At 42.4% G+C, this 8,942-nt stretch overlaps 1 pseudogene; it reads right to left on the reverse strand.

Moving 5' to 3' along the window:
- Window positions 1-5,655: 5,655 nt before the first annotated feature.
- On the reverse strand, window positions 5,656-8,140 carry LOC101039153 (interferon-related developmental regulator 1-like; annotated as a pseudogene).
- Between the last annotated feature and the right edge of the window lie 802 nt (window positions 8,141-8,942).

An 8,942-nucleotide genomic window follows, 5' to 3' on the forward strand; every position in this document is an offset into this window, starting at 1 on the left:
GTGCATAATAAAACCAGATAAGGGTAAGAAAGCTTGTCTAATAGAATAGATAAGAAATCTTGTCTAATAGAATAGATAAGAAAGCTTATCTAATAGAATAGATAAGAAAGCTTATCTAATAGAAAGGCAAAGCATGTCTAGTTATGGTATTCAAAGGCAACTGGGAAAACTTTTCTTATTTTAAATAACAGTAAACCATTGAAGGAGTAATTGTTGGAACATAATCTAGAATATTAAAAATTTTTTAAATTTTAATTTGTGTGGGTACATAGTAGGTATATATATTTACGGGTTACATGAGTGTTTTGACACAGGCATGCAATGTGAAATAAGCACACCATGGAAAATGTGGTAGCCACCCCCTCAAGCATTTATCTTTTGTGTTACAAAGAAATCAGTTACATGGTTTTAGTTATTTTAAAATGTACCATTGTTATTACTGACTATAGTCACCTGTTTTGCTGTCAAATAGTTTGTCATATTCTAAGTATTTTTTTTTAACCCACTGACCATCCCCACCTCCACCCTAGTCCCCCACTACCCTTCTCAGCCTCTGATAACCATCCTTCTACTCTGTATGTCCATCAGTTTGTTTTTGCTTTTGGAGCCCACAAAGAAGTGAGAATGTGTGATGTTTGTCTTTCTGTGCCTGACTTATTTCACTTGACATCATTATCTCCAGTTTCATCCATGTTATTGCAAATGACAGAATCTCGTTCCATTTTATGGCTACATAGTACTCCATTGTATATAGTTACCACATTTTAAATCTAGAGTCTTGTTGGACTTCCTTATTCATATTGGAATGTTTAATTATTATTATTATTATTATTATTATTTTTTGAGACGGAGTTTCACTCTTGTTGCCCAGGCTGGAGTGCAATGGCACGATCTCGGCTCACCGCAACCTCCGCCTCCTGGGCTCAGGCAATTCTCCTGCCTCAGCCTCCTAAGTAGCTGGGATTACAGGCACGCGCCACCACGCCCAGCTAGTTTTTTGTATTTTTAGTAGAGACGGGGTTTCACCATGTTGACCAGGATGGTCTCGATCTCTCCACCTCGTGATCCACCCGCCTCGGCCTCCCAAAGTGCTGGGATTACAGGCTTGAGCCACCGCGCCCAGCCTAATTATTTTTAATTACTCATCTGGAAGGGCACCGTAAGGTGTTCAGAGCTTGCTTTCAAGTTTTGATCTGTCTCTCATACAACTGTAGCTACCATCCCCTTTCTATCCTCCATGTCTGTAGAAGGATCACTAACATTCAAGTGAGGTCAAACAGATATTATACATCATGGTCACAAGGGGAAAAACTGACACAGAAAAGTTAATGGTCCTTTATTTTATTTATTTATTTTTTTTGAGACGGAGTTTCGCTCTTGTTACCCAGGCTGGAGTGCAATGGCGCCATCTCGGCTCACCACAACCTCCGCCCCTGGTTTCAAGCAATTCTCCTGCCTCAGCCTCCTGAGTAGCTGGGATTACAGGCACGTGCCACCATGCCCAGCTAATTTTTTTTTTTTGTATTTTTAGTAGAGACGGGGTTTCACCATGTTGACCAGGATGGTCTCGATCTCTTGACCTTGTGATCCACCCGCCTCGGCCTCCCAAAGTGCTGGGATTACAGGCTTGAGCCACCGCGCCCCGCCGTTAATGGTCCTTTAACCCAGATTCGTAGTCTTCTGAATCATATGAACTTTCCTGGACACACGAAAATCCTCATGTTCATTGCTATATTTCAGAATTTCTTGTTCTTCCTTGTACTGTTTAGGAAAAGGTCACAGGCCTCACATTGAATACATTTCCTCATTCCTTCTAAACGTACTTCCTCTTCATGCGTACTTTCTCCTTCACTTGCTGGCCCTAGAGACAGTAGCCAGGGAAGGAGGACTGGGGCAGGAAGAAGAGCATGGCAAGAGGTAAAAAAATGCAACCTCAGATTCTCCTAAATAATAAACTCAGCATTTCCTCTCACGCGTTTTGCTGATTCCAAAAGGACTTGCCTGGTATGTCCTGCTGACACACGTTTTCTTCTCTCTTCCCTTGCCTTCCTCCCTGTTCTGCTTTCCCCTGTTTTTCTTAGTCACTTATGTTTTGTCTTTCTGAAGTCATTTTGGACACTGTGTGCGGGTGCACATTTTCTAAACCTTTATAAATCGAAAATGTCCTACCGTCTTCACACATGGGCGGGTTGAGAACTATTGTATCATAAACATTTTCTTACGATAATCCATTACTCTATATTCATTGCCACCTGTTGTTCCTGTACATTATAGTTTATCTCTTTTAAAAATTTATGATTTTTTTCCTCAGGTTTTTTTCTCGTGTACTTAACATGTTGCCAAATAATATGAGTGAGTCTCTTTTCATGATTTATTTCCCAAAATACAATGATCCCTCTAAATTTACATGTTTAATTTACCTTTATCCATTTAGAAAACTTTTGTTATTCCAATCAAAGTCTTGATTATTTGTTTTATCCCATTTACTCTGATTCATACTTAGGAGAGAGCTCTATTCCCTAGGTTGTATTATTCACATCTGCCTCCTATTGATTATTTCTGTCTTACTCCTCAATAGTCCAGCAGAGTTTCTCAATTTTATCTTCCTTTTATAAATTTATTTTTCTGTACTGTTAATTATCTTTACTTGCTCTAATATGGATTTTAATTATACTATTATATATATATGTGTACATATATATATATATATTTTTTTTTTTTTGAGACAGACTCTCACTCTGTCACCAGGCACTAGGCTGGAGTGCAGTGGCACAATCTCAGCTCACCGCAACCTCCGCCTCCTGGGTTCAAGCAATTCTCTTGTCTCAGCCTCCCAAGTAGCTGGGACTACAGGCGCACACTGCCATGCCCAGCTATTTTTTTGTATTTTTAGTAGAGACGGGGTTTCACTATGTTGGCCAGGATGGTCTCGATCTCTTGACCTTGTGATTTGCCCGCCTCAGCCTCCCAAAGTGCTGGGATTACAGGCTTGAGCCACCGCGCCCAGCCCTACTATTACATTTTTAATGTTCCACAAGACTTTTCAACTTCACCAAGCTCCCATTCCAACTCTTACTTTTATATTATTCTGCTCTCTTCCCATGTGTGTTTGTTCATATCTCATAAAGCTTACAACATTTACAAACCTATTGAGGATGACAAATCATCTAAAGATTTTTCTGCCTCCTTCCTTTCTTCGGGTGTTACCCATCCTTCATGTTGACAGTCTTTGTCTTACCTATTGCTTCTTTTTTTTTTTTGAGATGGAGTTTCGCTCTTGTTACCCAGGCTGCAGTGCAATGGTGCGATCCTGGCTCACCGCAACCTCCGCCTCCTGGGTTCAGGCAATTCTCCTGCCTCAGCCTCCTGAGTAGCTGGGATTACAGGCACGCACCACCATGCCCAGCTAATGTTTTGTATTTTTAGTAGAGACGGGGTTTCACCATGTTGACCAGGATGGTCTCGATCTGTTGACCTCGTGATCCACCTGCCTCGGCCTCCTGAAGTGCTGGGATTATAGGCCTGAGCCACCGCGTCCGGCTCACCTATTACTTCTTAGTAAATATAATGCTGATTTTGTTTTGTTCCTTCTGAGGTAAAGCATGTGCATAAGGTTTTGCTCGTTTACTTCCTCATATCTACAGCGGGAGGACAGTTTGATGGGCACTGCTTCCCATGCAGTTCCAATTTCTGGAGGATATTACTTTAGCCCAGCTGGATTTAAGTAAACTTCCATTCAGTGCTCAGTGTCTGGTTTTAAACGTTCAATTTATGGAATATTTTGAAAATTATAACTCATTCCCATTATTCATACAAGATACGAGCACATTTCAATTCATTTTCTACCACCTATCAGTCATTTTGGTATCATAGTTCTCCAAAGGATATCACATTGGTTTGCTTCAAAACCAGAGAAAATAGAATGGTGGCTTCCCAGTTTCCTCAGGTAAATATAGGTACAGACTTTGTATTCTTTTTTTTTTTTTTTTGAGACAGAGTCTCACTCTGTCACCAGGCGCCAGGCTGGAGTGCAGTGGTGTGATTTTGGCTCACTGCAACCTCCGCCTCCTGGGTTCAAGCAATTCTCCTGCCTCAGCCTCCTGAGTAGCTGGGACTACAGGCGCGCACCACCACGCCCAGCTAATTTTTGTATTTTAGTGGAGACAGGGTTTCACTATGTTGGCCAGGATGGTCTTGATCTCTTGACCTCATGATCCATCCACCTCAGCCTTCCAAAGTGCTGGGATTACAGGTGTGAGCCACAGCACCCGGCGACTTTGTATTCTCGAGGTAGAAAGAGAGAGTAGGAAAAGGATGAGAGATTCGTGAGACAATTAGCAACATAATCATAGAATAGAAGATGGTGGTTGTGTCAGACATGATTTTACCCACCCAATAACAGAACACATAATTAGCTAGAGCCCACAAAACAAAATTTTAGGTAATTTAATTGTCCTTATGAGATAGCACTAATATTATTTGAGCTGAAGTGCAGGTCTGAGCCTTGGATCTTGACCCTTTGGTGTACTATCCAAAATTTTCACAATCTCCTCCAAATTCCCAGTTAATTTTACCTCCAATTACCAGGAAAAAGAACAGAAATAGTATTCAGACAAAAAGGAGGAAGCTAATTATGTTGCCCTTACACAATGAAGACATTTGCTCTTAGAGGTATTATTTTATTCTAGTAGTTTTCTGATAACATGTGGGACAAAAAATGTAATTTCAAACACTGAATAGATCTGGGGGCCGGGCGCGGTGGCTCAAGCCTGTAATCCCAGCACTTTGGGAGGCCGAGGCGGGTGGATCACAAGGTCAAGAGATCGAGACCATCCTGGTCAACATGGTGAAACCCCGTCTCTACTAAAAATACAAAAAATCAGCTGGGCATGGTGGCGCGTGCCTGTAATCCCAGCTACTCAGGAGGCTGAGGCAGGAGAATTGCCTGAACCCAGGAGGCGGAGGTTGCGGTGAGCCGAGATCGCGCCACTGCACTCCAGCCTGGATAACAAGAGCGAAACTCCGTCTCAAAAAAAAAAAAAAAAAAAAAGATCTGGACAGTTCTAATTTTTAAATTGTGTGTGTGTGTGTATATTTATATACATACATATATATATATATTTTTATATAAAAAAACTTTATTTCAAAGTAAAATGCACGGTCTCATACAGCAGATAAAATCAGTGTTACTGCTCTCGGAGGTTAAAGTTAGCAACCTTTCTGGCATATGCTAGCTCATCATGAACTCCCAATAGCTCAGCTGAGTGGCTTTTAAGTACGGCTGTAAGGTCTCATGGTATAATTCCTTTTGTTGACGCTAATGACAAAATTTTAAAAGCTGCATTCCATTCAAAATTTAAAACACAGCAGCGTTTCCAGAGGAACTAGATCCCAAAATTGTACCTAGAACTCTTGTCTAAGACAGTAAGTTAAATATCTTATATGTATGTATCACTGTAGTAAATCAGTATTTTTGAAAAGCACAGTGTAAGAAATGAAACTTTGGCTAATAGTTTTTCCCATCATGAAATCAAAGTTTCTTTGCTGTCTTCATAAATAAAATATGACCAAACATTACAAACACTTTATATGTGTTTACTGATTTACAGAGAATAATAATAATCAGAACTCACCAATTTCAACACTGTACGTTAAATTACAAGCAATGCAACCCTAACTACAAAAGTTATATAAGGTAATCCAAGATAAAAACTGTCTTTCGAGTTTAAACACATCGAAATAGGAAAAAATAGAAGTTAAAAAATAGTCTTCAAGTTCTGAAAATCTAGAAGAATTCTCCAACATCTGCTCTCTTGTCTCGACATTGCTTCTAGCTTTGGTTCGAGCTTTGGAGGCTGCAGTTATAGAAATGCCTTTCAAAACGAGAAATCTTCACCGTTTTAAGTGTTGCAGCGTCAAGCACCACTGGGGGCCCACGTTCAAACACGTTTCGAAGATATTCATTTGACTGCCAAGTGGTCCTGCCTCCCTGATCCAAGAACCTCCTTAAAGGTGTCATAGGTGTGTTTTTATTTTACCCAGCAATCAATATACATGCGTTCAGGACCAAATTTAACGATTTCTGTTGGAAAATCCCGTTCCTCCACTGCCCTCAGGACATCTCTGAAAACTGACCGCCGCTTTCCCTCGTCCACTTCGGCCCGGTGCTTATTTCCATCTGTTGCCAAGGCCCTAAGCGTTTGCGTCAAAGACTCCATGTCTTCATAAAAAAAGTCATTCTGTTCCTCTGGCCGATTCAAACAGCAGTGCCCAAGATTCAGCAGCAGCTATTCTCATGTTTACATCATCACAGGAGAGGAGGCTTGGAAGCTTATGGAAACGCATCTCAAGCTTTTTCTTCACTTCATTGATTGGGCATATGGTCAGCAGGAGTGTCCGTGCAAGAAGCGAGCTGCTATGAAGCCTGTATCAGGGGTGCTGCAAGTAACAGTAGCGTCTTTCTCTTTGAGATAGGACTTAGTGAAAATATTTTCCAAACATTCCAGAGTTGAGGCGGTTTGTCATCTGCGGCAATAAAGCTGCAAACACCAGAGCAAGTTGCACGAGTCTGCCTAACCTGGATACTAGCTGCCCCATCGCCAGTGATTTTCTTTAGGATTGGTCCAAGAGTTTTCAAAATCTCTTCACTTTCAATTCCAGGGCCCAGCTGAACACAGAGAACAGATGCTCATGCTGCGGCTGCACGCTGCTCATCACGCTTACCTTTTTTCAGGCAGCGTTCAATACTGTCAATTAAAGTCATTCTTCTTTCCCGAATAAATTCATACAGCATTTTTGAAGCCAGTGCATTTTTTTTACATTCTTAATTCAATTTTAATTATCTCAAGGGTAAATTCCAAAAAGTAGAATCATTCATTTAAATAACAAAAATGGGCCGGGCGCGGTGGCTCACGCCTGTAATCCCAGCACTTTGGGAGGCCGAGGTGGGTGGATCACGAGGTCAACAGATCGAGACCATCCTGGTCAATGTGGTGAAACTCCGTCTCTACTAAAAATACAAAAAATTAGCTGGGCATGGTGGCGCGTGCCTGTAATCCCAGCTACTCAGGAGGCTGAGGCAGGAGAATTGCCTGAACCCAGGAGGTGGAGGTTGCGGTGAGCCGAGATCGCGCCATTGCACTCCAGCCTGGGTAACAAGAGCGAAACTCCGTCTCAAAAAAAAAAAAGAAAAATGTTTTCTAAGTTCCTGTTACATGTTACCAAACTGCTTTACAAAAATGTTCTACCACATTGCATCTTCACCTGCAGTGCGGGAAGGCCTTTGTTTTAACATATATTTTCTATCCTTGAATGGCATATTACTTAAAAAAAAATTTTTTTTATTGCATTTTAGGTTTTGGGGGTACATGTGAAAGATATGCAAGATAGTTGCATAGGTACACACATGGCAGTGTGATTTGCTGCCTTCCTCCCTTCACCTATATCTGGCATTTCTCCCCATGCTATCTCTCCCCAACTCCCCACGCCTGCTGTCCCTCCCCTATTTCCCCCCTGCAGACCCCAGTGTGTGATGCTCCCCTCCCTATGTCCATGTGTTCTCATTGTTCAACACCCACCTATGAGTGAGAACATGCGGTGTTTGATTTTCTGTTCTTGTGTCAGTTTGCTGAGAACGATGGTTTCCAGATTCATCCATGTCCCTACAAAGGACATGAACTCATCATTTTTCATGGCTGCATGATATTCCATGGTGTATATGTGCCACATTTTCCTTGTCCAGTCTATCATCGATGGGCATTTGGGTTGGTTCCAGGTCTTTGCTGTTGTAAACAGTGCTGCAATGAACATTCCTGTGCATGTGTCCTTATAGCAGAACGATTTCACGCATTTTTAATACCTTCAAGAGCTGCTTGCGTTGTTTTCGCACTCTTATCCAGGGTTAGGTCAATTAATTCCTTCAATTTATATTCTAGGTCTTCTTGAGTTCCTTCCTGATCAAGGACTTCTGGTCCATCTTCAGCAAAACTGACCACTGCAATGGCTCATTGTTTCAAGTGATGCATCTTCATCACTAAAAGGTTGAACATTTCGCTGCTGGCCACTTGCTGTCTCCACCTGAACCGCCACCGCCAGCCCTGTCACCGCGGTGGGGAGTGTTCTGCTTCTTGTTCTTCGGCATCGTGGGACGCCCGGTGCCGCCTGGGGTTGGAGCTTAGCGTCGATCAGTCGATGGAGCTGCACTTTTAAATTTAATTTTTCTTTTTTTTTCTTTTTCTTTTTTTTTTTTTTTTTAAGACGGGTTTCACTACGTTGGTCAGGCTGGTCTTGAACTCCCGACCTCAGGTGATCCGCCCACCTTGGCCTCCAAAGTGCTTGGATTACAGGCGTGAACCACCGCGCCCGGCCTCTTTTTTTTTGGAGCCGCACTTTGGACTCGTGCGTCTGTGCAGTGAGCGGCTGAGAGGCGAGTCTTCGGCTAACAACAGGGGCGAGAAGCGGCTGGGGTCAGAGTGGGCGGTGGCGGCAGCAGAAATCCCCCCGAAGGACAGTGATAGGAAACGATACATGTTTCTCTCTAGGGCGGGAGCTAAGGCCTATATTATTATTGAGACAGTCTCTTGCTCTGTTGCCAGGCTGGAGTGCAGTGGATCGATCTCCAACCTCCTGGGTTCAGGTAATTCTCCTGCCTCAGCCTCCTGAGTAGCTGGGATTACAGGCACGCGCCACCATGCCCAGCTAATTTTTTGTATTTTTAGTAGAGACGGGGTTTCACCATGTTGGCCAGGATGGTCTCGATCTCTTGACCTCGTGATCCACCCGCCTCAGCCTCCCAAAGTGCTGGGATTACAGGCGTGAACCACCGCCCCTGGCCTAAATTGTACATATTTAAACTATACAACATGAAGTATTGATATACATATACAAGTGAAATGATTATTATAGTCAAGCAAATTAACATATCCATCATCTCATATTTCACT

Source organism: Saimiri boliviensis, chromosome 7, assembly GCF_048565385.1.
Source record: "Saimiri boliviensis isolate mSaiBol1 chromosome 7, mSaiBol1.pri, whole genome shotgun sequence".
NCBI lineage: Eukaryota > Metazoa > Chordata > Mammalia > Primates > Cebidae > Saimiri > Saimiri boliviensis.